At 38.1% G+C, this 27368-nt stretch overlaps 1 protein-coding gene across 12 annotated transcripts in view; it reads left to right on the top strand.

The window, feature by feature from the left end:
- ANKFN1 (ankyrin repeat and fibronectin type III domain containing 1) overlaps positions 1-27368 on the top strand; it is a 556807-nt gene that overhangs the window by 290054 nt on the left and 239385 nt on the right. The window lies entirely within an intron of this gene.

The following is a 27368-nucleotide window of genomic DNA, read 5'->3' on the forward strand; positions in this document are numbered from 1 at the left end:
ATGTCTTAAAAGTCTGAGAATTTATCAACTCTCCATTCTTTTTATTCCAAATAATGCTTAACTTTTCAGGGTATGACATTTTTGACTGGAGCCCCAGTTCTTTTGCTCTTTGATTTATTGTGTTCCAAGACCTGCAGTCCTTTAATGTCTCTGATGCTAGGTCTTGTGCAATCCTAATTGTGACTCCATCGTATCTAAATTGCTTTCATTTTGATGCTTTTAATATTTTATCCTTGTGCTGTGGGTTTCAGAATATGACTATGATATTCCTATGAGTTTTCCTCATAGGATCTCTTTTAAGTGGTGATCAGTGGATTTTATCTATTTCTTCTCTCCCCCTCCCCCTTTGTTCTAATGCTTTAGGACAATTTTCTATATTTATTTCTTGTATTATTGTATTAAGATTCTTTATTTCATCATGATTTTCAGTTAGTCCAATTATTTTTATATTTTCTCTTCTTGATCCAAAATCTGTTGCTTTGCTTATAAGACGTTCCATTTTTTCTTCCATTTTTTCAATATTCATATTTTGTTTAATTATTTCTTGATCCCTTATAATTTTGCTCATTTCACTTTGCCCAATTCTAATTTTCAAGGTGTCATTTTCTTCCTTATGATTCTGAATCTCCTTTTCTAATTTATTGACTTCCCTTTCTTAACCTTCTTGTTTTTCTTGGATTCTTTTTTTTTCCTCCATCTTTGTCATTTGATTTTTAAAGTCTTTTTTAAGATCTTCTATAAATTCTTTTTGGGCAGGTGACCATTTGACATTACTGTTTGGGAGTTTCTTTAGTTCAATATTCTCTTCTGAAGATGAACCCTGGTCACCTCTCTTCTTGTAATAGCTTTCTGTGGTTGGATTCGTTCTCCTTTGCCTGTGCATTTTTTTTTGTGGTAGTAGTTTAGTTTTTGTAGTCTTTTCTAGCCCTGGGGTATGGGAAATGGTGCCTCTTGCCCCAGATCTTCAGTTCGGCCCTCTAGCTTGGAACCAAAGCAAAACTTCCAACCTCCTGTAAGTGCTCACATGCATAGGCTTTCTGCCCCCTGTTTCTGTACTCACTGGGCATATGCTAGTTCCTTTGCTGCTGTTCTTCACAGCACTGCTGGGTCTGACATTTCTTATCAGCAAAGATTTACTCAATCTTCCCAGGCTCAAACACCCAATTCCCCCACTATTTGGGGGTAAAAGTTCCTGTTGTTGGGGCCCATACAGCCTCTCAAACCAAATAACCCCAGAGTTTGCTACTAGTTGTTTTAGCTGCTTGCCCCTGGTTGTTAAAGCAGAAGCTAGCCTGGAGATGTTTACTCTTCACAGGGATCCAGTCTCATCCTGGGATTTTTCTTCAGATCTTCTCAAATTGTCTCTGGACGACCCTAGTTGTGCCCCTGTTCTTATTTATCTCCACCCACACTTTGTTAGCCATAAGGTGTTATTTTAACTCTTTTGTAGAGGAAAACCTTGAGAGCCTGGAGTTTTCTGACCTACTCTGCCATTTTCCCAAATACAATTATTTTAAATGGAATTTCTCTTTCTATCTCTTGAGACTGAACTTTGCTGGTCACATAAGAAATGTTGATGACTTATGTGGGTTTGTCATATATCCTGCAACTTTGCTAACATTGTTCATTATTTTGAGTACTTTTTTACTTGAACTCGGGAACTCTAAATGTAGCATCATATTATCTGCAAAGAGTGATAGTTTTGTTTCCTCTTTACCTATTCTAATTCCTTCTATTTCTTTTTCTACTCTTATTGGCTTTAGCTAACATTTCAGCTACTATACTGAACAATAGTGGCTATAATGGGCATCCTTACTTCACCTCTGATCTTATTGGGAAGGCTTCTAACTGATCCCCATTACAGATAATGTTTACTGATTGTTTTAGATAGATACTACTTATCATTTTAAGGAAAAGCTCCTTTTATTCCTATGCTCTCTAGTATTTTTTAATAGGAATGGGTGCTGTATTTTGCCAAAAGCTTTTTCAGAATCTATTGAGATGATCATATGATTTCTATTGGCTTTGTTATTCATGTGGTCGATTATGTTCACGGTTTTCCTAATATTGAACCTACCCTGCATGCCTGGTATAAATCCCACTTGGTCATAGCGTATAATCCTTGTGATATATTGCTGTAATCATCTTGCTAGTATTTTGTTCAAAATTTTTGCATCCATATTCATTAGGGAAATTAGTCTATAATTTTCTTTCTCTGTTTTAGTTCTTCCTGGTTTAGGTATGAGCACTGTATTTGTGTCATAAAAGGAGTTTGGTAGGACTCCTTCTTGGCCTATTTTTCCAAATAGTTCATGTAGTATTGGAATTAATTGTTCTTTCATGTTTGGTAGAATTCACTTGTGAATCCTTCTGGCCCTGAGAATTTTTTCTTAGGGAGTTCATTAACAGCTTGTTCAATTTCTTTTTCTAAGACAAGGTTATTTAGGGATTCTATTTCCTGATCTGTTAACCTGGGTAATTTCTATGTTTATAAATATTCATTGATTTCTCTCAGGTCATCATTTATTGGCACATAATTGGGCAAAATATTTCCTAATGATTACTTTGATTTCTTCTTCATTAGTGGTGATTTTAGCTGTTTAATTTTTGATACTAGATATTTGATTTTCTTTTTATTAATCAAATTAACCTATGTCTTATCCATCTTGTTGGTTTTTTTCTATAAAACCAACTCCTAGTTTTACTTGTTAGCTTAATAGTTTGTTGTTATTGTTGTTGTTTTACTTTGGATATCATTAATCTCACCTTTGATTTTCAGGATCTCCAGTGCTCAGTTGAGGATTTTTAATTTGTTCTTTCTCTAATTTTTTTAGTTGTAGGCCCAATTCATTGATTTGTTCTTTCTCTATTTTGTTGATTCAAGAATTAAGAGAAATAAATTTTCCCTAAGTCCTACTTTTGCTGCATCCCATAAATTCTGGGATGTTGTCTCATTGTTGTCATTCTCCTTAATTAAGTTCTTGATAATTTCTATGACATGTTTTTTGATACACTTATTCTTTAGTTTCCAGTTAATTTTTAATCTATCTTTCTACTCTCCTTTGTTGAATGTAATTTTTAATGCATTATGATCAGAAAAGAATACATTTAATATTTCTGTCCTTCTGCATTTGATTTTGAGGATTTTATGCCCTAATACATGGTCAGTTTTTGTGTAGGTGCCATGTGTTGCTGAGAAAAAGGTATATTTCTTTCCATTCTCATTCAGTTTCATCTGAAGGTCTGTCATATCTAAATTTTATAATATTCTATTTACCTCCTTAGTTTCATTCGTGATTAATTTTTTGTCTGATCTATGTAGTTTTGGAGGGAACAGTTTGCTCTCTATTTCTTCCTATAACTCACTTACCTTCTTCTTTAAGAATTTGGATGCTATACTGCTTGATGAATACCAAGTTTAGTATTGATGTTGCTTCATTGTCTATAGTACCTTTTAGCAAGATGTAGTTTCCTTTCTTATTTCTTTTAGTTAAATCTAATTTTGCTTTTACTTTGAGATCAGGATTGCTACCCTTGCTTTTTTTTTTTTTACTTCAGCTGAAGCGTAATAGACTCTGTTCTAATCCCTTATTCTTATAAAAGACTTTTTGCATGTTCAAGCAAAGTATGAGGTATAGTTAGAGATTTTTTAGAAAAAAAAAAATGTCATACCCCTTGAGAGAATCAAGGAAGGATGTCTGAAGGAGGAAGTATTTGAGCTGGGCTTTATAGGATGCATAGACATTCAGAAGGCAGTGTGTGTTGGCCATTCCAGGCAATGGATCTAGGCCAATGGAGGAAAATATAGGGGCCTATAGGAAGGACTATGAGTAGTTTGGTTTGGCTGGAATATCGTAGGGAATAAGACTTGAAAAGTAGAGCAGAGTCAGACCATGGATGCCAGGCCTAGAGGCCTGTGGGCTACCCGAGTCTTCTTACCTCACCTCCCGAGGTCTTCGGTTGGCCAAACCGGATGCTCGTATGAGAGAAAGGACGTTCCAGAGTCGAACAAGGGTTGAGCTTTATTTCAGGGTCTAGTTACAAGTGCAGGGGATTCTTCCTTAGGAGGGATAGAAGAATCTCCCAAGGAGGCAAAGATCTTACAATAAGAGATTGGAAGTAGAAGTACAAGCGGGGAGAGAGGGGGAGGGGAGAGAAGGAGAAGAGGAAAAGCAGAGCCTTGTGTCCTCTTTGACTCCTCACGTGCTAAGAGAGCTTTCAGGCTTCCCTGATCCTACTTAACTCTCCAGTCGCATAGTTTGCATCTAAATACCGTGCTGTTAGATAACAATAGTGTGCCCAGATCCGGGACAATCTCGAGGGCGGGGAGATCTCTCTCCCATCACGTTTCTCACGGGAAGAGGCGGAAATACACGAGATAGCTCGGTTCACCTCGATTCCCAGCCGTTTCCTGGGGGGGTCTCGTGAGAGCTCTAAGATTTAGAAGTTCCCACCTTTACCCGCCGGAGACTGTCCACACGGAATTGAGCTTCCAACCCTAGCACATGGAGAACTTAGAGTAACAGGTAGAAAAGTGTCTCCAATGAGCTCTAGCTCCTCCTAGATCCTGGCACCCACCTTGCCCACAGTAGATCAATAATCACTCTACAATTAGTTTTAGAGAGTTGTCAAGGGCACTGAGAGTTTAAGGGACCAGCCCAAAGTTACACAGCCAATATGTCAGATGCAGAACTTGAACCCAAGTCTTTCTGACTTGATGCCAGTTTTTGATCCACTGTGCCATGCTGCCTTTCAAATACCATCTGCATACAAAGTAATTGGAGGGAGCACTAACACGGGGGAGGGGGATGTGGAATCAGGAAAGGCCTTCTGTATGAGATGAGAGGACACATAACCTTAGCCTTAAAGGAATCTAGTGATTCTAAGAGGTTGAGGCAAGGAGACATATGAGGGGCACAGCCTAAGCAAAGGCACAGAAGTGGTAGAGGGAATGCCAATCATGAAGGATAGCAAATAGGCAAATTTACCTGGAATACAGAATTTTTATACCCTGATAGAAGAAAGTAGTGGCCATAAGGTAAGGAACTGAAGTCTCATTCTCAATTCCCTGTAGTGTAAGATAAGAAAAACTCATGTTTTCATTTATTGTGCCCTTGAATTAAAATCTTTCCCAGTAGGATTACACAGCAAAACCATGAGTCAGAGGTTTATGTTTGGTGCTTTGTTCTCTTCATTTAAGTGTCCCTTTTACTACCCTTAATATCTCCCCCAGTTGCTCAGTGCTTTCATGCTGCCATCATACACTTCTAGCCTTCCCTTCATGGCTACCAGTCTTTATATCCCCTTTACAAGGGACTAGGGGATACCCAGAAAACCCCACCCATGCTAATGAGCTGAGACAGCCAAATTGAGTGAATTAAACTTGAAGTCAGAAGATCTGGGTTGGGGTACCAGTTCTACCACTTACAACTGCATAATCTTGGGCAAGTAACTTAACCTTTCTGAGTCCCAAATTCTTTTTCTGTTCTCAGAGGATATGAGTCTGTGTTAGTAAATAATTACAATAAACTCAGATTTACATTGTGCAAGCAATTAATCAACAAGCATTTAGTAAGTACCCATACAGAGGAAGGAAGGAAGGAAGGAAGGAAGGAAGGAAGGAAGGAAGGAAGGAAGGAAGGAAGGAAGGAAGGAAGGCAGCCATAAGATATATGTATAGTATTGTATAATTTCAACATATTTTATCTTTTAATACTGTAAACACCCCATAAAAGAAAAAGAAAAAATTCTGACTTCTCCTCCGATATGAGGGAAGGGCCAAAAATTTAATGCAGATTTTTCAGATGTGGGGGGTGCTGTACTCCTAACCCCTATCATGTGGAAGGAATAACTATGGGTCTGAGTATCATCTGCAAAGACATAGTAGTTAACTGCTAACAGTTAGCAAGTATCAGAGGGAGTATTTGAACCCAAATCTCCTGACTTAAGCCCCACCATTTTTCCAACACATCAGGTGTTCTTGAGGAACAAATGAAATGATGGATGTGAAAGTAAACCATAAAAATTTTTGAAAATATATTATCAATAAAGTCTTAATAATCTACTCAAAAAGCACCATGATGTAGGATGCAGAGTGCTGGACTGGAATTTAGAAAGCCCCATGATCAATCTCCCTTTTGACACTAGGTGTGGGAATCTTAACATCTCTGAACCTCAAGCACTTCCCTAAGGTTATAATAAATTCCTGGCATACCCAGTTACTCAAGCCAGTTACAGTTTAAATTTCTTAAGGAACAAAGTTAGTGCTTTGATGAGTCACACGAATAAGGGAAATGACTTTGGGTCCACAAGGAGGAGTTCCTTTGAGCGGACAGAAATGATGCTCAATTCACTGCAGGTAGGCATAATGCCCTGTCTTCCAGCTAGTAATTATTATCACTGAGTCTGAGGAAGAAACCTCAGTAGAAAAAAGTAATAGATTTATAAACTGGCCTTAGCAACTAACATAAAATGAGACTCAGCTAATAATTAAATCCCCAGCTTAAAAGGCTTTAAAATTTGGTTCTGAGTGATATGAAAGCATGTTTTGTTATGCAGATCAGCATGTGGGGCTCTGGGCTTGATCTTTCCCTCTTGTGACCTTTGCTGCTGCAACCTACTCCATTAAGCACAAGCCCCAGGCTTTCAATAAGTTACACTTGGAGACCTTTAAAGTGTAACTCTCCATTGTACTGATCTTTCTCTCCTTGCTAGAAATAAGCATGACATGTCACTAGAGGTTTCTGAATATCACTGTCATTGTTTCAAGGAAATGGAGCTTTCCCTAGGAGAAGGCAACTAGATATGAGTTGTTAATGAGTGGCAAACAGAAAATCTAAATTGATCAATGTTTATTGTGTCTCTTGGAGGGCCTCACTGGTTATCATCCTCTAAGTTGCCTTACAAATGCAGCTGAAACCAATTTTTGTCCCAGGTTTGGCTCTAGAAATTGTTTTCAGTTCCTGTGTTCCCTGAGCTTAGGCATTTTCTTCCAGGCTTCAGTTCCTCTTATGTAACCAAATGAACAGCAAATTCATTTTAAAAGAAAGCCCAAGTGATACTTAAAATTTATGACCCATTCTTCTCTTCCTTACACATCCAGGTCAGCAGGAAATCAGGTTGACACTATGGGATACCTCAACAAAGTTCTTTCTCTACTTTTCTGGCTCCATTTAAAATCTACCCTGTGGATTTTTTTTTCAGTACCCCTGTGTTAGCAAAACAAAAAAGTGAGAAGCATTTAGAAATCTTCTCTCTCCCAAGAGACCATCAAGTTTAGACAAAAACTCAGTGGGAGTTAACCAATGGCAAATATACTAATCCAGTGACTGTTTCTATGCAGCACCATCCAACTGGTCTTTTGGCCATTCATCCTAGATTACTATGTGGTCTTCTGAGCCATTAACCAGTGACCATTCTGCACCAGGCTCATCTGTTTGAACATATGAAACACAACTTGACCTCTTCAAGCCTCAATTTTTTTTATTTTGCAGATGAAATGAATGTGAACTGTGTCATCTGCTAGCCTTCAAGTGTCATCTGTGGATTCCACAAAACTCCCCCAAAATTTCCACTTAGTTTCTTATGCTATATATCTAGATATATCAAAACCACAATGGGGAAAGTCACCCTGTGGAAGGGATAACTGTACATGCTAGGCATATACAGTCAAGTCTCTTTACAATGATTTTGTCATTTGATCCTCACGATAACTTTGGAAGTTAGATACTATTATTATTCCCATCTTGCAGATGAGTAAACTGAGGCAAACAGAGGTTAAGTGACTTGCTCAGGGTCCCATAGCTAATAAACATCTGAGACTATATTTAAACTCCAGTCTAGATCTCCAGGTCTCCAGGAAACTTAAGACCAGTTTATTATCTAATATACCATGAAATCTTCTGCTCTATAACATATAGTACCTGCTTAATTATTGCTTCTTCATTGATTCCCCCAAGCTGTTGCAAAGAAGTATGATTGTGGCAATTGTGGTGGGCAGAGAAAGAGAGGAGGATTTTTTGGCCCAGAATTTCTTGCGATAGGCTATCTCTACTATAGACATGCCCCTTTCTTCTATGTGGCACCTCCTTTCTCTTCTGTAATCTACCAAGAACCTTGTATGTGCAAAGTTTCCATTTTCCATGCTCCCTGAATGCATGGTGTGATAGTAAAGAAGCAAGGAGAGCTTGGTGTCATGATGGGCCAAGCAAGTCCTAGAGGTAGCCTTTCACAGTGCCATGCTGGAATCCTAAAATTCGGTAAACCCTCCTCATTTTGTGATATCCCTGGTTGTATCACTTCTCTGTCAATCTCTGTTCTGTTTTAGAGGTGACAGTTGATGGCCTAGTGTCCTTCCCTTGGGGATGATGTTGTGTTAGTTTCCGTTGTTGCTCCAGTGGTAGGAACAACACCTACTACTGCTAACCTCGGGGGAGACCTATGACAGTAGGTACTTTCTCAGAGCCAGAAATTCTCTACGCATAAACTAGGAAGACAGGAAGTTCCTGCCACAGAGACTATCTCTTCCCTTAAAAGGCAGTGAAACCCACCTTAACATTTAATTGCTCCAGGGGATTAAGTCTCAACCAGAGGTAGCTTCCTGGTTGCCTAAGGTATAAAAGTCAAATGCTTGAGTAGTTTGGATTTTTGAGGCTTGACTAACTTCCCATTTTTGTAAGATCAACATTCCCTTCTGAATGGGCAGATCATTAGACAGAGACAGAATTAAGCCCACCTGAATCAGTACTGTATTCAATTCAATAAACATTTATTAGATACCTACTATGTACCAGATGGGCAACTAGGTGGCACAATGCATAGAGTATTGGGCTTAGAGTCAGGAAAATTTCTCTTCCTGATTTCAAATGTGGCCTCAGACACTTGTTAGTTGTGTGACACTGAGCAAGTCATTTTAACCCATTAGCCTCAATTTTCTCATCTGTAAAATGAGCTGGAGAAGGAAATGGCAAAACACTCTAGTATCTCTGCCAAGAAAACCCCAATGGGGTCTTAAAGAGTTGAACCTGGCTGAAACAAATGAACAACAACTGGGTGCCAGGCACTATGCTGTCAGGGATACAAATATAAAGAAAGAAAGTACCTGCCTTCAAGGATCTTACAATTTAATGAGGGGAGATAACACAAAAGGAAAGTGAAAAGGTGGGGAGGCAAGGGAAAAGGCTACCAAGTGGTATCTGGCCCAGGGACATGATGTTCTGTGGAGTTAAAACCAAGCAGAGAGGCTAGTGGAGAATGGAGAGTTCCCTGGACATTTTTGAAAGTTGAGAGCCCCCTATAAAGGAAGGCTTTGGAAGGGGTTTATTGCTCTATCCTCCAGTCCTGCAACCTGTAGGAAGAGGCTTCTGAGGGAGTTGAGAAGATGTTATCAAAAATGAGCCAATCAGCATGGCAATGAGATTTCAATTTATCCTGGGGAAGTTGAGGTGTTCTGTGGAGTATCTTGGTATCTTCTAGATATCCTTTCTATACTGTTGCTAAATAAACTTCTTTTTGTTAAATGTTATTTGATCTATGTATGTCTCACTTTGTTCCAGTCTTGAGCATGAACCACTGGGCTAGCCTGAGTTAAGTCTGAACCTTCTTCTCCACAGTTCCAGCCTCAAGGGACTCCAATTAAATCACGGAGATTTTTCCTTAGATGTGCCAAATAAGAGCCTATCACTTTGAATAGCTGTACTACTCAATTCTCCTACAATGACTCCTTTAGTTCCTAGTAAAAGATTAGAATAGTGATAGAATCCCAGACCAGAAGTCAGGGGGCCCTGGTTTCCTTACTGTGGACTCCTTTCCTGACTTTGGTCAAAGTCACTTTGTTTTTTGTGACAAAGATGCTCCATTTGTAAGGCAAAAATGATAACCCACAGTGCTTATCCCAAGAATGTTTTGTGAAACTCATGTGGAAGATGGAGTAGGGATATTTTTCAGTAGCTGAATTCAAATCCACATTCCTTGCAATCAAGTATTTATCTTGACTTCCAGAAATTTTGTTTCTTCTTGGAAAAAAATTAAAATTTGGAAGAACATAAAGACTCAAATACATTTTATTTTTAAAAAAAAAAACTTTACTGATATCTTCTGGTTTTGACATTACCTACATACCCCTATATATCACTCCCCACTTTCTTACCCAGAGAGTAATCTCTTCCAACAAAGACAGGGAGAGAAAATAAAGCATTTCAGCAAAATCTAATGAAGCTAGTTTAAGCTAGTTTGATAGCATATGTAATGCCCCACATCTATAGATCCTCTGCCTCTGCAAAGAAGGAGACATGCATTTCCCATCTCTTCTTCAAGACCAAGAGTGGTCACTACAATTTCACTTTGTTCAGTTGAACTGAGAAGTCTTATGACAGCAGTTCCAGTCTCTCCTTTGACATATAATGGCCTGGTGACCCAGGGCAAGTCACTCTCTCCGTGCTCTGAGAAGATGCAGAGAAGATGTTAACCTACATTGATAAAGGGAGTTTCCTTCTCCAAGAGTCTCACCATTTTGATTAAATTACAAGCCTAGTCCCTGTGAATCTTATCTTTTTTTCCTGTTTCTTCCCTTTACATTGTTATAGTCTTGGCATACATTGTTTTCCAGGTATTGTGATATATTCAGTAACATAGTAGGAGGAAGGGAATTGATAATAGCATTGATAATAGCACCTACTATGAGCTAGCCACTCTACTAAGGGCTTTATAAATATTTATTCTTACAACAACTCCATTTTACAGTTGAAGTAATTGAGGCAAAGTATAAGTGACTGACTTGCCCAGGGTCACGCAGCTAATGAGTGTCTGAGGTCAGATTTGAACTCTGATCTTCCTGACTCCAAGCTCACTGCTCCATCCATTGTATCACTCAGTAGCTGCTAGACTTAGGTAACTTGGGTTAAAATTCCACCTCAGATACTTTCCAATTTATGTATGCATGGGCATATCATGATTCTCTTATATTTATGTACTCCTGATCTGTAAAATGGGTATAATAATATGAAACACCTTCTACCTCAAAGGGCTGTTGTGAGGAAAATACTTTATAAAACACAATGTGCTATAGAAATGTAAGTTATTCTTTTCCTTTACCCATTTTGGCCAGTGATTTGGTTTTTGTAACATGGACCCCTTTGGCAGCGTGGTAAAGCCTATGGATCCCTTCTCAAAATAATGACCTACATGACTCAAATAAATAGGATTACAGAAAATATGAGTAGTGGTATCTCCAAAAGGTATCCCCAGAATCTTCATGCAGTTTTAAGTTGGTTTCCTTTGTAAATCTGTTTATTTTAGGCATATACAATCATTATTTTGAAAAGGGATCCATAGTTTTACTAGCTTAAAACTGTGTGAATTTGGAGACACTTGTAACTGATTATTAAATCAACTATTTTACATCCTGTAAATAGATATTATTTTTTTTAAAGGTTCTCACACCTTAGGTAAAGAATCCCTACTTCAAACAAAAGAATGTATAAAAACAACCTCTTAGGCAAGTGCGTCTTGCTAACTTATGGGAGTGTCACTGTCTTAATCATTAGGTGATTTCTTCTTGGTCTCCTGGGCTAGAGTTCAACACATCTATCTTATAGGTCTCTGCTGCTCACTACTATGTGACTTCAGGCAAGTCCCTTGACCTCCCTGGGACTCAATTTCTTCAACTGTAAAAATGAGGAGTGTGGATTAGATGGCCTCTGAGCTCCCTTGCAATTCTCAGACTGTGATCATTTGATTGTAGGCAGCTCCCATAATAAGTACACCTTAGACTTTTCTAACATTTTTGATAATATCATCTTATTTGATTCACATGGCAACTCTATGATAGGTTAGATGGGTATTCAATTTAATTCAGTTCAATTCAACTTTTATTAAACTCTTACTAAGTGCAAAGCACTATATGCAGAAACAAAAAATGAAGTAGCTCTTGCCCTACATTCCATAAAGGAGAAAAGGGGATGAGGGGGAAAGAAGGGAATAAGCATTTATTAAGCCCCTACTGGGCAGCAACACTATACTAAGCACTTTGCAAATATTATTATTCAAGACTCACAGCAGCCCTGTGAAGTTAGATGTTATTATCCCCACTTTACAGATGAAGAAACTAAGGCAGACAGAATTTAAGTAACTGTCCTGGGGTCGTATAGCTAGGAAGTATGTGAGGTGAGATTTGAACTCAGGTTTTCCTTATTTCAAAGCTCAAACTCTAGCCACACACCACCTGCATCTAACTTGGAGGAATTAGCAACTTACCTATATTTCCAGAATTAGCTAACTACTGCCCAAGGAGCCTCCTAACTAACTAATTCCAGTTTCTACTGGATTATACTATCTGCTTGATTACAGTATCAACCTTCTGTCCATACTCCCCTCCCCGACCATGTGTTTCCCCAGGAAAACAGTCCCTGATGGGTACTTTCAGTGATCAGACTGAGCACACCAGGGAAACCTGCATTTACTGAGGCTCAGTAGACAGGCACTCAATAAATGAATCTGAAAGTGAAAACCTTGGGGAATACATTATTAGTAATAGTATTAATATTAGAATTAGTATTATTACTGTTGTTACGAATATTGCCATAACTGAGATTTAAATAAAATTTAATAATTGTTCCTTATATGATTGTCACTGCAGATAACATGCTTTATATCATTATAGTTAATCAGTAAAACTGATATTTAAGTAAGAGTAAATAATTTTTACTTACATAATTGTTATTTTAGACAACATCCTTTAATATTTGCAAAGAACATCAGAGCACAATCATTCTCGAGACTGACAAGAATGAAAAAAAACAGGCAAAAGGAGGTTTCTGAAAAATATAACCTAAATACTCTAAGGATCCAATTAAATTGGACTAGACTGCTTGAATCTCTAAGTAAAAGTGAAATCTTAGCTCATTTCAAATTTGCTATTCCATCTTAGTTAGGGAGATAGGAAGTGGACCCCATCAGTCACTACAGAAGCCTTAATAATTGCCTCACACTTCAGTTTCTATTGATTTACAAATGTTTGAAGGAAGTTCTGATATTGACCTGACTCCTAGAAAGTGCAAGCTTTTAATCTCTTCTCCTCCCTTCCCTTCCTCTTGCATGCAAATTAAAAGTTAGGAGGAAAAACCTACAGGAGCACTTCTCAGCAACTAAGAGGACATTAGAACACAACAATGCATGTCATCTTCTCTCTTGAGGTCTCTTTACTGCTTGTCCCCAGTGCCTGGAATGCACAGCCATCCTATCTCCATTTCCTTCAAAACCTGCCTTAAGCACCATCTTCTACATTTTTCCTCAACTCCCTAACTATTAGTGCCCTCCCTTCCTAATTACTCTGTTTTTAACTACCTTCTAGTTATTATGAATTTCCCCTGTGAATATAAATGAGAGAGTGGCTAGAGAGCTGGCTTCTAAGGCTAAAACAACATTGGTTCAAATCTCAGCTTCGACAGCTACAATATGTATGACCTTAACCTCTCTGTGCTCTACAGAACTCTGTGAGACTAGACATTGCAGAGGTACTGCCTTGCATTGGTGAAGGTAATTTCCTCACCAGGGAGTTCCTTATATCAATGAAATCACAAATCGAGTTTCTATCCTCATATTCTGTGAGTATGTATATATATGCATATATGTATATTTTCTGTCCTGACAGAATGTAAATTGTTTGAGAGCAGAGATGGCATGATTTTTTTTTCACTATTGTATCTCCAGCACATAGGACATTGGCTAGCACATAGTAAGCACATTATGAATGCTTCTTGATTGAAGGAGCAAACATATATGTAGGTATATGTGTATGTATGTATCTCATGCCCACCTCTCCTTTGAAATATTTCCTTTGTCTGGGTCTTGTTTTATCTTCACTGTTTTGAGAAGTGTCCAGATATAATGGCACACTGTTGACTCTACAGAAAATGGTTTTAAAATGATTGGAGGAGATGTGGGAAAGTTGGAACACTAATTCATTGTTGGAGGAGCTGTGAGGTGATCCAACCATTCTGGAGATCAATTTGGAACTATGCCCAAAGGGCTACAAAAATGTGCATACCCTTTGACCCAGCAATATCACTTCTGGGACTCTATTCCAAAGAGATCAGAGAAATGAGAAAGGGTCCCACATGTACAAAAATATTTATAGCAGCTCTCTCTGTGGTGGCCAAAAACTGGAAATCAAGGGGATGCCCATCAATTGGGGAATAGCTGAACAAGTTGTGGTACATGAATGTAATGGAATACTATTGTGCTATGAGAAATGATGAACAGGAAGTCTTCAGAGAAGCCTGGAAAGACTTATATGAACTAATGTTGAGTGAAAGGAGCAGAATCAGGAGAACTTTGTACACAGCAACAACCACAGTGTGCAAGGAATTTTTCTGGTACGCTTAGTAATTCATTGAAATATATGGACTTGAAATATTTCCAATGGACTCTTGAGGCAAAATGCCTTCCACATCCAGAGAAAGAACTGTGGAATTGGATCACAGATAGAAACAGACCATTTTCTTTTGTATTACATTTTGTTTTATGGCTTCTCCCATTCATTTTAATTCTTCAGTACAGCATTCATTTAATAAGAATGTACATGTAGAACCTATATAAGATTGTATGCCATCTCAGGGAGGGAGTGGGGAGGGAGGGGGGAATGAGGGGAAGGGAGTAGAAAAAAATCTAAGATATATGGAAGTGATTGTCGAACACTGAAAACAAATAAAATAATTCAATTTAAAAAAGCGTCCAGATACAATGGCACACTGTTGACTCTACAGAAAATGGTTTTAAAATGACAACAGAAAGTATAAATGTGTAGTTTCATCTATGGTTCCATGTACCTGTCACTTGCATATAGCTATTACATAGATCTCTAAGTCGGTCATCTATCTTTGTTTCACTGGCTCTTCAGATGGTGCTTCATTGAACTGATTAATGAAATGGATTTTTTTTTTTCTCACACTTTGATGACTGGCCATTGCTGAAAATGAGAAAGTTTCTTGGTCAATGAACTGTGACCTTGGCCCAGCGGTGTTATAAATGGAAAGACAAAGGGATAATGTCAACAAGCCTGACACGCATCAAATCTACTGAGAGCCAGATGGCTTCTGTGGTCTCTTCCAGCTCTGAATCTATGATCTTTCCCAGGCCTACGAGTTCTTGATGTTGTTTTAATGCTATTTTGCACAAATTATGAGTACGCCCAAGTCATTGTTGATACTATATCTCTCCCTAGTTCTGACCATTAGATATCTTCCCATTTCCTTTTGTACCCATCATAAACACGATTCTTCTCATATTGCTTTGGTCCATGATTCATAGCCATGTAGCAATGTCAAGAGCATGCCCACCGTTCATTAAACATCAGTGGCAACTTGTTAGCTTCAGAATCAATTATAAAATCCTCTTTTTGGTCTTTAGTCCTTTATAATCTGCCTCTCTTTACCTTTCCAATCTTCTTTTAACTTACACCCTCCCACTCATCCACCACTACCCTCATTCCCCGTGCAATCCAGTGATAATGGCCTGTTTGCTGTTCCTCAAAAAAGACCCTACATTTTCTAGCTCTGGGTACTTTCACCAACTCCCCAAGCCTAGAATGCTCTCCCTTATCTGGCTCCTGGATTCCCTGGCATCCTTCAAATTCCAACTAAAATCTCATCTTTCACAAGAAATCTTTATCTTATCCCCCATAATTCTAGTGCCTCTCTCTGTTGATTTTTTTCTAATATACCTTCTTTATATCTTGTTTGCACCAAGTTATTTGCATGTCATCTCCTCAATTATACTGGGGGCTCCTAGCAGAGACTGTTCTTTTGCCTTTCTTTGTATCTCCAGCACACTTAGCACAATGCCTGGCACATAATAAACATTTAATAAATATTGATTAACTGAATGGTTACTATTCAAGATGGCTTTTTTTTAAGTCATGACAGTTTGGGATCATTGGAAGCCCTGTGCAGCTTTGTAAATGCAACCCAACCTCAGCTCATTGTCTGCTCTTTGTCCTTTGGGGTATTTAGTAGGATAAACTGATGTTCCCACACATATAACATCTTAAGGAACTACTCTGATGCTTTGAGGTTGTCATTTTAAAATGAGTGGTATTTCACCGAGCCCGGTGAGATATGTTATTGTCTAAAATTCAATTTTGACTGATCAGCCATCATTTCTATATCTATTTTCATCCAGCTGAATTGATCTTTGAATATCTTTGATCCCAGGATATCTGCCCAGGGAAAAGGCTGTAGCCTACTTCAGCCAATGTGTGGTCGCTTTGGCAACCTTTCAGTTCCCTCTCTGCAATAGCTTGGCGTTTGTGCCCCATCCATAGAACTCAATATCTATGGTCAAGTCATCTGAGAGCTTGACCACCCAGTGTGTTTCTGTGTCTTTCCTTGAGCCATCTGGAAATCTTCCAGTGTTCCTTTCGAAGAAGTGAGGAACTGTAGCATCCTACAGCTGGCTCCGATGTGTCTGTTGAACTTTTACATTCTTCTCATCTCATTCCACTGGAGATTTTCCTTTTATTGACAATGGCTTTCTTTGGAAAGTAGTTTTAGAATGACCTTTATCTAACAATTAACCAGGAATGAATTAACTAAGCAAGTTGAGATCAAAACCACTAGGCCACAAAAAATCTTCCTTGTCTTTTGGACTTTCCAAGTGTGGATATTTTTCTTGTTGTCCTTAGTGGTGCTGCCAAGATTTTGGTCTCCACTCCAATACAACAGACAAGAACCAATCAGTCAGTATTTTGGAAAGAGTTTGTTGGTGAGAACATATGTTGCTAAGTAATGGGCATCATTTGTTCCTTTCTGGTTTTCCTTTTTATCACTGGCATGGAAACTACAATTCCTTCCCAAAGAAGAGAAGGCTGAGTCAGATTCCTTCTAGGACAATGTAGAAGTTAATTTCTTGGGGGAACTAGCTGAAATGGCTCCAAAGTTGAATATTAGGGCAACCTCAAATTCCCAAGAAAGGTGAAAAAATAACTTGTTTCTCCTGACCCTGAATTTTCTCTGTCTTGCCTTGCCTTTCTAGAGACAGGTGTAGTATAATCAGAACCAGCTTTTGATCTCATGTACAGAGAGAACGTGCCTTTGAGAAGGCTGGACAGTGGAAGATGCCTTTGGCCTCTCTTACTGTCCTTCATCAAACTGTCAAAAATTAATTTTCCTTTGACCTAAGCATGCCATTTCCATGGTCAAAAATATCCACCCATTCCTTATTGCTCACGGGACAAAAGTTGAACTCCTTAACGATAGTTGCTTCCCTGGGTAATTACCTCCAGTTTATCCTGTATATGTCTTGTTTGTACATAGTTTTCTGAATGCTGTCTCTCCCCTTACCCTGTATTAAGAATGTGAGTTCTGAGGTGAAGAATTGGTTTTTTTAATTTTTTATTCCCAGAACATAACCCAGTGCTGAGCACATAGGAGGTACTTAATAAATGCTTGTTGACTTAGCCTGGGATTTTGAGGACCTAGACAATCTGGCTGTAGCATCTCTTTGCTATCTTATTTCATATTGCTTCTTTTCGTACACATGATATTCTAGATAAATTAGACTAACTGTTCCCCAGTCACGTTTTGCCTACCTACCTCTACCTCAGTATATTGGAAAAATTATCCCACGTACTTAAATGGCCTGAATGCCTTCTCATCCTAGCTTGCTGAACACCTTTTCTTCATTGTTCAGTTCAGTATACTTCTACCACAAAGCCTTCTCCCATACCCCAGTTTAAAGCAATCTCTCATTCCTCAAAATTTCCTACATCTGGATTGCTTCTTTGTCTTGCCATCACATCCTGCTTAGTATTATAATAATATATATAACATATAAATAGCATATTATATATAATAATATATAAACAAATATATGTGTTCTTATATATAATATTATAACAAGATTTTAGCTAACATCTACATAAGACTTACGTTTTACATTGCATTCTTCATATTACCTTATTTGATCCTCTAAATAATCCTGTGAGTTAGGTATTTTTATCATTCCCATTTTACAGATAAGGAATTTAAGGCTGAGATAGTAAGTAACTTCCCAAAGGTCAAACAGCTGGTAAGAGCCTGAGGCAGAATTTAATCTCAGATCTCTTTTGACTCCAAATCTAGCACTATGCCACCTAGCTGTCCCATCCCCAGTGGATTATCAGTTCTATAGGGGTAAGATTGTCATTTTTTCCTATCTTCATCACCAAAACAAAACAGAATACATTGCATATAGTAGGTGTTTAATAAATGTACAACCACAATAGGAGAAATAACTTTCATTCTACCAATGCATGCAAAAGTAGGGGAGAGTGAGAAGAACCCATTTTTACAAAGTGAATCACCCAAGCTTCTCCATGCTCACTAGAAGTAATGTAGAAAAGTAGATGAAGAACTAACCTTTGAGCCAAGATCTGGATTCAGGTTTTGCCTCTGATACATACTAGCTGTGTGACCCTCAACAAGTCACTGAACCTCTCAAGCCTTTAGGCACCTGTCTAAGATTTTGAATTGCTGAAAAGATGCTGAATTGTTGGAGAGTTTTCTCATGTGGGATCCACTTGCTCTCTGTCTATGACCATCTCTAGTGTAGATACTGCTAAGGATCTGGCTCCTGACTGTACATCTATCTCTCCTCATTATATTGTTTGTAGCCTTTCCTTTTTCCTGTATCCAACTAAGTCACTTCTACAGAAGTTAGCATTTATACTATTTACGGAAGAACACTCCAAGCTGTTTAACCAAGTAAAAACTAAATAAACATGAGACTGCTAAACAATTGAGCTAGGTCAGGCACTATGGTCCTTTCACACTTAACCATGAACCCTGGATGTTGACAGGCAGCTGGACCAACTGAATCAGCAATAGAAATAGGCATCTCCTGTGAAAAAACCAGTCAATCTCTTTCCACTTGCTCCCCACTACTTACTGGTGGACATTTCATCCACTGAAGCAGAATGATTCCCTCATGAAAAAAAATCACTCCTTGCCTGAAGCCCTAATTCTTCAAGCCTTAGATTTAGAAGGTACCTTAGAAGCCATCTCTTCACTTTTTAGTTAAATTTTCTTTCTTCAATTAACAAAGATTGATTTTCCCTCCCTCTGAAAGCTCCCACCATGGAAAACTCTTATAAAAATATGCATTTCTTATTCAGTAGTTTTTCAGTTGTGTCCAACTCTTTAGGATCCCATTTGGGGTTTTCTTGGAAAAGATACTGGAGTGGTTTGCCATTTCCTTCTCCAGCTCATTTTACAGATGAGGAAACTGAGGCAAACAAGATTAAATTACTTGGCTAGGGTTACATAGATTTGTGACTGAGGAAGGCAAGATTTGAATTTCTGAGTCTTCCTGAGTCCAGACCTGGCTGTCTATCCACTGCACCACCTCACTGGCCATTCTTCAATCTGTAAAGAGTAAGAGTAATAATAGTGACACTTTAAATGATTGCTATGAGGATCAAACAAAATAATGTACCTAAAACACTTTTAAAACTTTAAAATGCTACATTCGTGTCAGTTGTTCTTACTATTGTTGTTCTTACTGCTGGGAAAAAAATCCTACCAACAAAACACCTTCAATTATTTAGCACTATGGAAAGAAAACTGAAATGTGAGTCATGAGATCCAGATTCTAACATCAGACATACTTTTTCTTCCTTTCTTTCCTTCCTTCTTCCTTCCTTTCTTTTTTCTTCCTTAAGAAAAGGAGGTTTGAAGTGATGAGGACAAGAGAGAAAGGAAGAGAATGAAGGACATGATCACCAGTTCAAATATTAAGAAGAATTGTTGTGTTCATTGTATTATGAAGTAGAATTATTCTACTCCTACTTCAGTTTGAGACCTGAGGCAAGTCACTTTCCCTCTCTTGATCTCAATTTTCTCACCTGAAAAAGTAGGGGATTTAATCAGATGCTTCCTGAGGTCCCTTCATGCTGTAAAATCCCATGACTCTGAGAAAGTATCATATTCAGCCCATACATAACTAAGATGTTTGGTGCAAGAAATCAGTAATCATGCTATTAGAGTCAATTGTTGGTTAGCTACATGTAGGTTACTTTGTTGGTTAACTATGACAATTTGAAAAAAATCCTGACTGGCTTTTCCCACCACTCAGCAGACTTCTGGATTATCTCTCTGACATGAGATGGCAGGAAATGAAACTCCTTTAAATGTCAGCCTGGGTAAAAACAACTCAAAAAGTAAATCTACCAAAACCACATAATGCATTCCCAAACCAAAGAGAAATTGGTTTTTGGATTATCCTCTGTTTTGGATTTTCTGTAGCACTGCTCCCTTCTAGCCATGCAGATAATAGAGAATTTAATGCAAAGTTGTCACTATAGAAACCAACAACTAATAAGTCTGCAGTCCAGGCAACCTTTGGCCTTCCAGAGTCCAAACCATTGTCTGAGAGTTTAGTTTATAGCCAGAGAGGATCATGGATAGTGACCAGACATGGAATTTCATCCGTGTAGGGCACCCCCAAGTAAGAAACTCCTACCACCAATTAGATTTGCACCATCTCTGCAACCTGTAGTCTTTGCCTAGAGCAAAGAGAGATAAAAATGACTTACCCAAAGACACACAACCAGTACGTGTCGGAAGCAAGGCTAAAAATTCCTATCTGTATCCATTGAACCACATACTACCTCTCTTACCATCAGAGCATGCAATAGTACCAGGTATGATCATGTACTAGTGCAGTTTAACCTAAGACCATAGATTTCAAATTAGAAGGAACTTTATGGATCATTGAATCCAAACGTCTCATTTTACATCTGAGGTAAATGAGGTCCAGAGACGTTAGTGGCTCATCCAGGATAGCACATCTAGTAAGTGTCTGGAGTAGGAATATGAAAGTAAAGAGATTAGAATAGAGCCCTGTTATAACTGTTATTTTAAAAAAAATACCCTCAAAAATGCTATTTCAATGCCTGATAATGGCATGTAGGTGGCCCTGTGTTCCCAAAGTTTATGAAATCAGAGAAAAACCCCGGGCAGATTTCTACCAAGCTGTAAAGACTTCAAGTGTGGTCCAAGGAATAGACCATGTCAACCACCCAAGGGCCAGACTAGAATAGCTAAGCCTAGAAAAGTTTCACACCAACAGGTTAGTCACCACATGCTAAATGTTTTGGTCATGGCAAACCATGAAACAGAGAAAAATTCAAAAAATAACTTTCAGTCCTCTTGGGCCCCTTTCTGCTTTTGTGGTGGTGGTGGTGTTCTAAGTGTTCTAAGAATGGCACAGTTTTTATAGTCTACCCATAAAGGTTGGTACTCTCGATGTGAGATATTTGTCCAATAACCAATGGCTTACTATGCTACTGGGAAAACCAAACCATTTCCATATGGTTATTCTTGCTGAATAAAGCAAGACGGAAAGAAGTTGTTGCTATATGATAGGTGTCGAACAAATCAACAAGTATTTACAAGCATACCTTATTTTATTGTGCTTTGCTTTATTGTACTTCACACATGTTGCCCTTTTTACAAACTGTAGTTTTGTGGCAATTCTGCCTTGAGCAAACATGTCTATTGGAGCCATTTTTCTGACAGCATGTTCTCACATCATATCTCTGTGTCACATTTTGGTAATTTTTGCAATATTTCAAACTTTTCATTATTATTTTATCTGTGAGCAGTAAACTTTGATGTCACAAATGTGATTGTTTTGGAGCACTATTTTAGAAAATTTAATCAATAAATGTTGTGTGTATTCTGGCTGCTCCACTAATTGGCTATTCTCTGATCTTCACTTTATTCTTGGGCCTCCCTATTCCCTGAGATAATACAATATCAAAATTAGGTCAGTTAGTAACCCTACAATGACTTCTAAGTGGTCAAGTAAAAGGAAGAGTCAATTGATGTGGCAAACTTCATTGTTGTCTTATTTTAAGGAATTTCCACAACCACCCCAGCATTCAGCAACCACCCTGATCATTCAGCAGCCATCAACATCAAGGCAAGATCCTCTACCAGCAAAAAGATTAAGACTTGCTGAGGGCTCAGATGTAGTTAGCATTTTTTAGCAATAAACTATTTTTAATTAAAGTATGTACATTTTTTTAAAGAATAATACTATTGCATACTTAATAGACTACAGTATAGTGTAAAAATAACTTTTATATGCACTGGAAAACCAAAAAATTTGTGTGACTTGCTTTATTGCAACATTCACTTTATTGTGGTGGTCTGGAGTCAAACCTGCAACATCTCCAAGGTATTCCTGTATTAAACTCCTACTATGTGAGACACCATACTAGATATTGGGGATAAGAGTATAATGAATGAAACAATCACTGCTCATGGGGATCTTCAGTCATAATGAGAAAGATAAAAAAGATATACGTGTGTGTGTGTGTGTGTGTGTGTGTGTGTGTGTGTGTGTGTGCAGGATAGATGTAAAAAGAATAAATAGTAGACTAAAGGCACTAGGAATCAGGAAAGGTTTAACATAGAAGGCAGCAGTTGAGATATACCTTGACAAAATAAAGGGACTGTACGAGGTACAGAAGAGGGAGTACACATCAAGTATGTGACATGGCCAGTGAAAAGACACCAAGGTAGAAGATGGAATATCATGTGTGAGGAACAGAAAGAAGGCTAGTGTGGCTAGGACAAAGTATGCATAGGAGGAGAAGGCACTGTCTTATGAGGCTGGTAAAATTGGGCCAGTCTTTAAAAGTTCAACAAGAAAGTTTATCTATGTCACACCAGTTCTCCTCAGAGGAGTGAATAAAAGTTGGAGAAGTGGGCTTCATTCCATACCCAAAGGCAATAGTCATCATCATTCCAGGGGTTTCTTTATCATTTCTCCCAGCTGTGTTCTTGACATTCTTAAGCAAACCACAATGAAAATAATAGTCTGTATGCCAATATTTCAGAGGATGAAAAGGTAGAGAAATCCTATGAACTTGATAAGATCCTCTAAACTAGCAGTTCTGATTGAGCAATTCATAAATTCATTGGGGATTCTTGATGATCATATAATGGATTTGTGCAAAAAATGCTTTAACCTTGTTGAAAGCAATAAATAATTATATAAAGAAATAATAACAAAATTACTCTGGAAATTCACAATGCTTTTTTTGTTGTTCTTGATAAAAGAGGTTCACAGAACTGAATTACTTTAGGAATCAGAACTCTAAACCAAGCACATGCCTTAAGACTTAGTAGTTTGAAAGTAAAGATAGACATAAAGGAGGACAGCGAAAGTATGTGTGAAAATGTAGTTGGGATTCAGAAATGAAAGAAGTCAAAGAATGGTAGATTATTCAGAAGCTTCAGCTTATAACTCATGAATAATTTCTTCAAGAAGAGAACTAGGAGGGGTGGAGCCAAGATGGCAGACCTGTCCTAGAAAGTAGAAAGACAGACCTGCTCTAGCTCTCCTCCCATAGCCCATAAAATACCTGTAAAAAATGAACCTAAACAAATTGTAGAGCAGCAGAAGCCACAAAACGACAGAGTGAAAGAAATTTCCAGCCCAAGGTAGCCTGGAAGGCCTACAGGAAAGGTCCATCACACTGAGCTCAGAGTGGAGCACAGCATAGCCTTGGCCTTGCAGCAGGGTCAGGACTGGAGAAGGCTTCAGGGCACGGAATCATGGGCAGCAGCTGCAGTTTCCAGATTTCTCAACACACAGAAACACCAAAGATAGCTTCAAAGGGCATTGAGAAAGCTCTTTTGCCTGGGTGAGAAGGGAGCAGGGTCCAGCCCTAACCCTGGGCCCAAGGCAGTGGCAGCCACTGCTGTACCAGTCCATTTTTGTAGCTGTTGGCCCAAAGACCTGGGGGAATCAAGCAGCTGATCTGGGTCTCAGTTCTGAGTGGTAGCCCTAGGGTGAGGAAGAACACTGGTGTGGTGGAGCTGGTGGAGGGTCTGGAGAGGGAATTCTACTCACAGATCCTGAGCAGAAAGGCTTGTGGTTGCCTCCAGAGCAGAACGCAGGCCAGGAGAGGAATCAGTTCCTCTCCCTTGATTGTGCCACCTTGGAGGAACTGTGAACTTACAGGTACCTAGAATATGCCCTCCACTGGACAAAGGACTCAAAAGTCAAGTAATCACCTGGGAAAATGCCCAAAAAAGGGAAAAAAATAAGACTATAGAAGGTTACTTTCTTGGTGAACAGGTATTTTCTTCCATCCCTTCGGATGAGAAAGAACAAAGCATACCATCAGAGGAAGATATAAAAGTCAAGGCTTCTGCATCCAAAACCTCCAAAAAAAAGTATGCAATAGTGTCAGGCCATGGAAGAACTCAAAAAGGATTTTGAAAATCAAGTAGGAGAGGTGGATGAAAAATTGGGAAGAGACATGAGAGCAATGCAAGAAAATCGTGAAAACTGAGTCAACAGCTTGCTAAAGGAGACCCAAAAAAATGCTGAAGAAAATAACACCTTTAAAAGTAAACTAACCCAAATGGCAAAAGAGGTCCAAAAAGTCAATGAGGAGAAGGATGCTTTAAAAAGCAGAATTAGCCAAATGGAAAAGGAGGTTCAAAAGCTCACTGAAGAAAATAGTTCTTTAAAAATTAGAATGGAGCAGATAAAAACCAAGAAATTACAAAACAGAAAAAAAAGAATGGAAAAAAATAGAAGACAATGTGAAATATCTCATTAGAGAAAACAACAGACCTGGAAAATAGATCCAGGAGAGACAATTTAAAAATTATGGGACTACCTGAAAGCCATGATCAAAAAAAGAGCTTAGACATCATCTTCCATGAAATTATCAAGGAAAACTGACCTGATATTCTAGAACCAGAGAGTAAAATAGAAATGGAAAGAATTCACTGATCACCTCCTGAAAGAGATCTGAAAAGAAAAACTCCTAGGGATGTTGTAGCCAAATTCCAGAGTTCCCAAGTCAAGGATAAAATATTGCCAAACCAAGAATCCAAGAAAAAATCAAGAATCACCTGCCCAACAAAACTGAATATAATACCTCAGGGGGGAAAATGGTCATTCAATGAAATAGAGGACTTTCAAGCATTCTTGATGAAAAGAAATTTCCATAAACAGGAAAGAAAAATCATAAGAGACTTACTAAAGCTGAACTGTTTAGATATCTACATGGAAAGATAATATTTGAAATTCTTGAAACTTTTCTCAGTATTTGGGTAGTTGGAGGGATTATATACATATATAGACAGAGGGCAAAAGGTGAGTTGAATAGGAAGGGATGATATCTAAAAAAATAAAATTAAAGGGTGAGAAAGGAATATATTGGGAGGAGAAAGGGAGAAATGGAATGGGACAAATTTTCTTCCATAAAAGAGTCAAGAAAAAGCTTTTTCAATGGAGGAGAAAAGGGAGGAGAAGAGAGGGAAAAGTGAAGCTTACTCTCATCACATTTGGCTTAAGGAGGGAATAACATGCATACTCAATTTGGTATGAAAATCTATCTTACACTACAGGAAAGTAGGAGAAAAGAAGATAAGTGCAGTGGGGGGGATGATGGAAGGGAGGGCAAATGGGAGGAGGGAATAATTAGAAGTAAACACTTTTGGAGAAGGACAAGGTCAAAAGAGAGAATAGAATAAATGGGAAACAAGATAGGATGGAGGGAAATATAGTTAGTCTTTCACAGCATGACTATTATGGAAGTCTTTAGCCAAGCTACACATATATAGCCTGTACTGAATTGCTTGTCTTCTCAGAGAAGTTGGAACTCAAAGTTTTAGTAATGAATATTGAGAATTGTTTTTGCATGCAACTGGGAAATAAATACATAAATAAATAAATGGGGTATAGAAATCTATCTTGCCCTACAAGAAAAGAGAGAAGATGGGGATAAGGGAAGGGAGGGCAGATTGGGGGAAGGGACAATCAGAATGCACTGTGTCTTGGTGGGGGGAGGGGAGAGATGGGGAGAAAATTTGGAACTCAATCTTGTGGAAATGAATGTTGAATGTTGAAAACTAAAAATAAATTAATTAGTTTTTTAAAAAAAGACAAGAATTGGCAGGTGATAGATGGATATGACAGGTACTTAAGAATATCAGAAAAAAATAAAAAAGAAATTGCCTCTTTGAACATACATGCAATGACTCATTATTGACACAGGAGACATTTCAGAATGTCTAAATTCTGTCGTACTGTCAACTTGTTAAAGCAAAGGTCTAAATCAATACTAAATCAGAAGAATAAAACATGTAAAGTTAGTGATTTTAATTCTAGTAACCTATTTAATCAAGTCTCTGAAAAATAAGAATTTGATAAAAGTAATGACACTAAATCTGTCACCATTTTTTAGAAAACAACAGCTGCTATGAGGAGGCTAGAGGAACCCAGAAATCTTCTTATCCAACACATATTTGTTCTCCTTTCCAAGATGAGAAATGTGTCAGCCAAGGTCTAAAGTATAAACTCCCTGGCAAAACATGCTATGCATGAATGATGGAGATTACACATAGTATAGCCTTACAAAATAATCAAAGTCAGTGAAAAGAAGCCTACAGAAAACTAAAACAAGACTTGACAAATCCTTAGCATTTAGTGATGCACTGAAGATGCCAGGAAAAAAAGCATGAAATGGGAAAGATTTGCAAAGTTTCTCTGGCAATCCCTTCTCATCATCAATTGCAGAGGAACTACATTTGGTCTTCATATCCTCGGGCTTCAAAGACCTTTATAAGGACAAAGTCCTTGAGAAGAAGGAAGTGATGGCATTAGGGTTAAGATTAGGATAGACCTGATGGAAGACAAGTTGAATATATGTCAAAAGCAGATATGTATTCTGAGGCAACATGGTTTTAGAGACATTCAGGAACTGATATTCAAGATACCACAAAGAAAATCCCCCCAAAAAATAAAGATCATAGCAATGTTTTTTTTAATTTCATTTGAAAAGATATCGACAAACTGACCCACATTCTACTCTCTAAAATCTTTATGAAAATGGTCTGCGTATGAAGACATTCTTGATGAAAAATATGAGAAGGGAACAAGCAGGTTTTTGTAGACAGTTTTCTCTAACTTGTCACATCTTCCCAGTCACACATTTGACAGATGCAGAAAGAATGCAAGTTCTTGATTATTATTTTTTGATTACCAAAACATGAACAAACAAATATCTTCTGACTTGGCCAAACAGAACACCAACTAAAAGGTTCTCCAACAGCTATTTTTCACACATGGGCAAAGATCATAAAAATCTCTTGGTAAATGCAACCAAAAAGAAAGCTTTGTTCAGTCATCCTCTAAATATCAATATCAATTTAGATATGAAATAAATATATACATATTAATAAAAAATGTATGACTCAGTATTCAAGGTATTCACCCGTGTGAATCTGAGTCCTAATCCAAATGCAAGAGAGATTGGATATAAATGGTGAGTTTCTATAGCTGTTTGTATTTGCAAATGATAT

The sequence above is a fragment of the Notamacropus eugenii genome, chromosome 2 (genome assembly GCF_028372415.1).
Source record: "Notamacropus eugenii isolate mMacEug1 chromosome 2, mMacEug1.pri_v2, whole genome shotgun sequence".
Taxonomy (NCBI): domain Eukaryota; kingdom Metazoa; phylum Chordata; class Mammalia; order Diprotodontia; family Macropodidae; genus Notamacropus; species Notamacropus eugenii.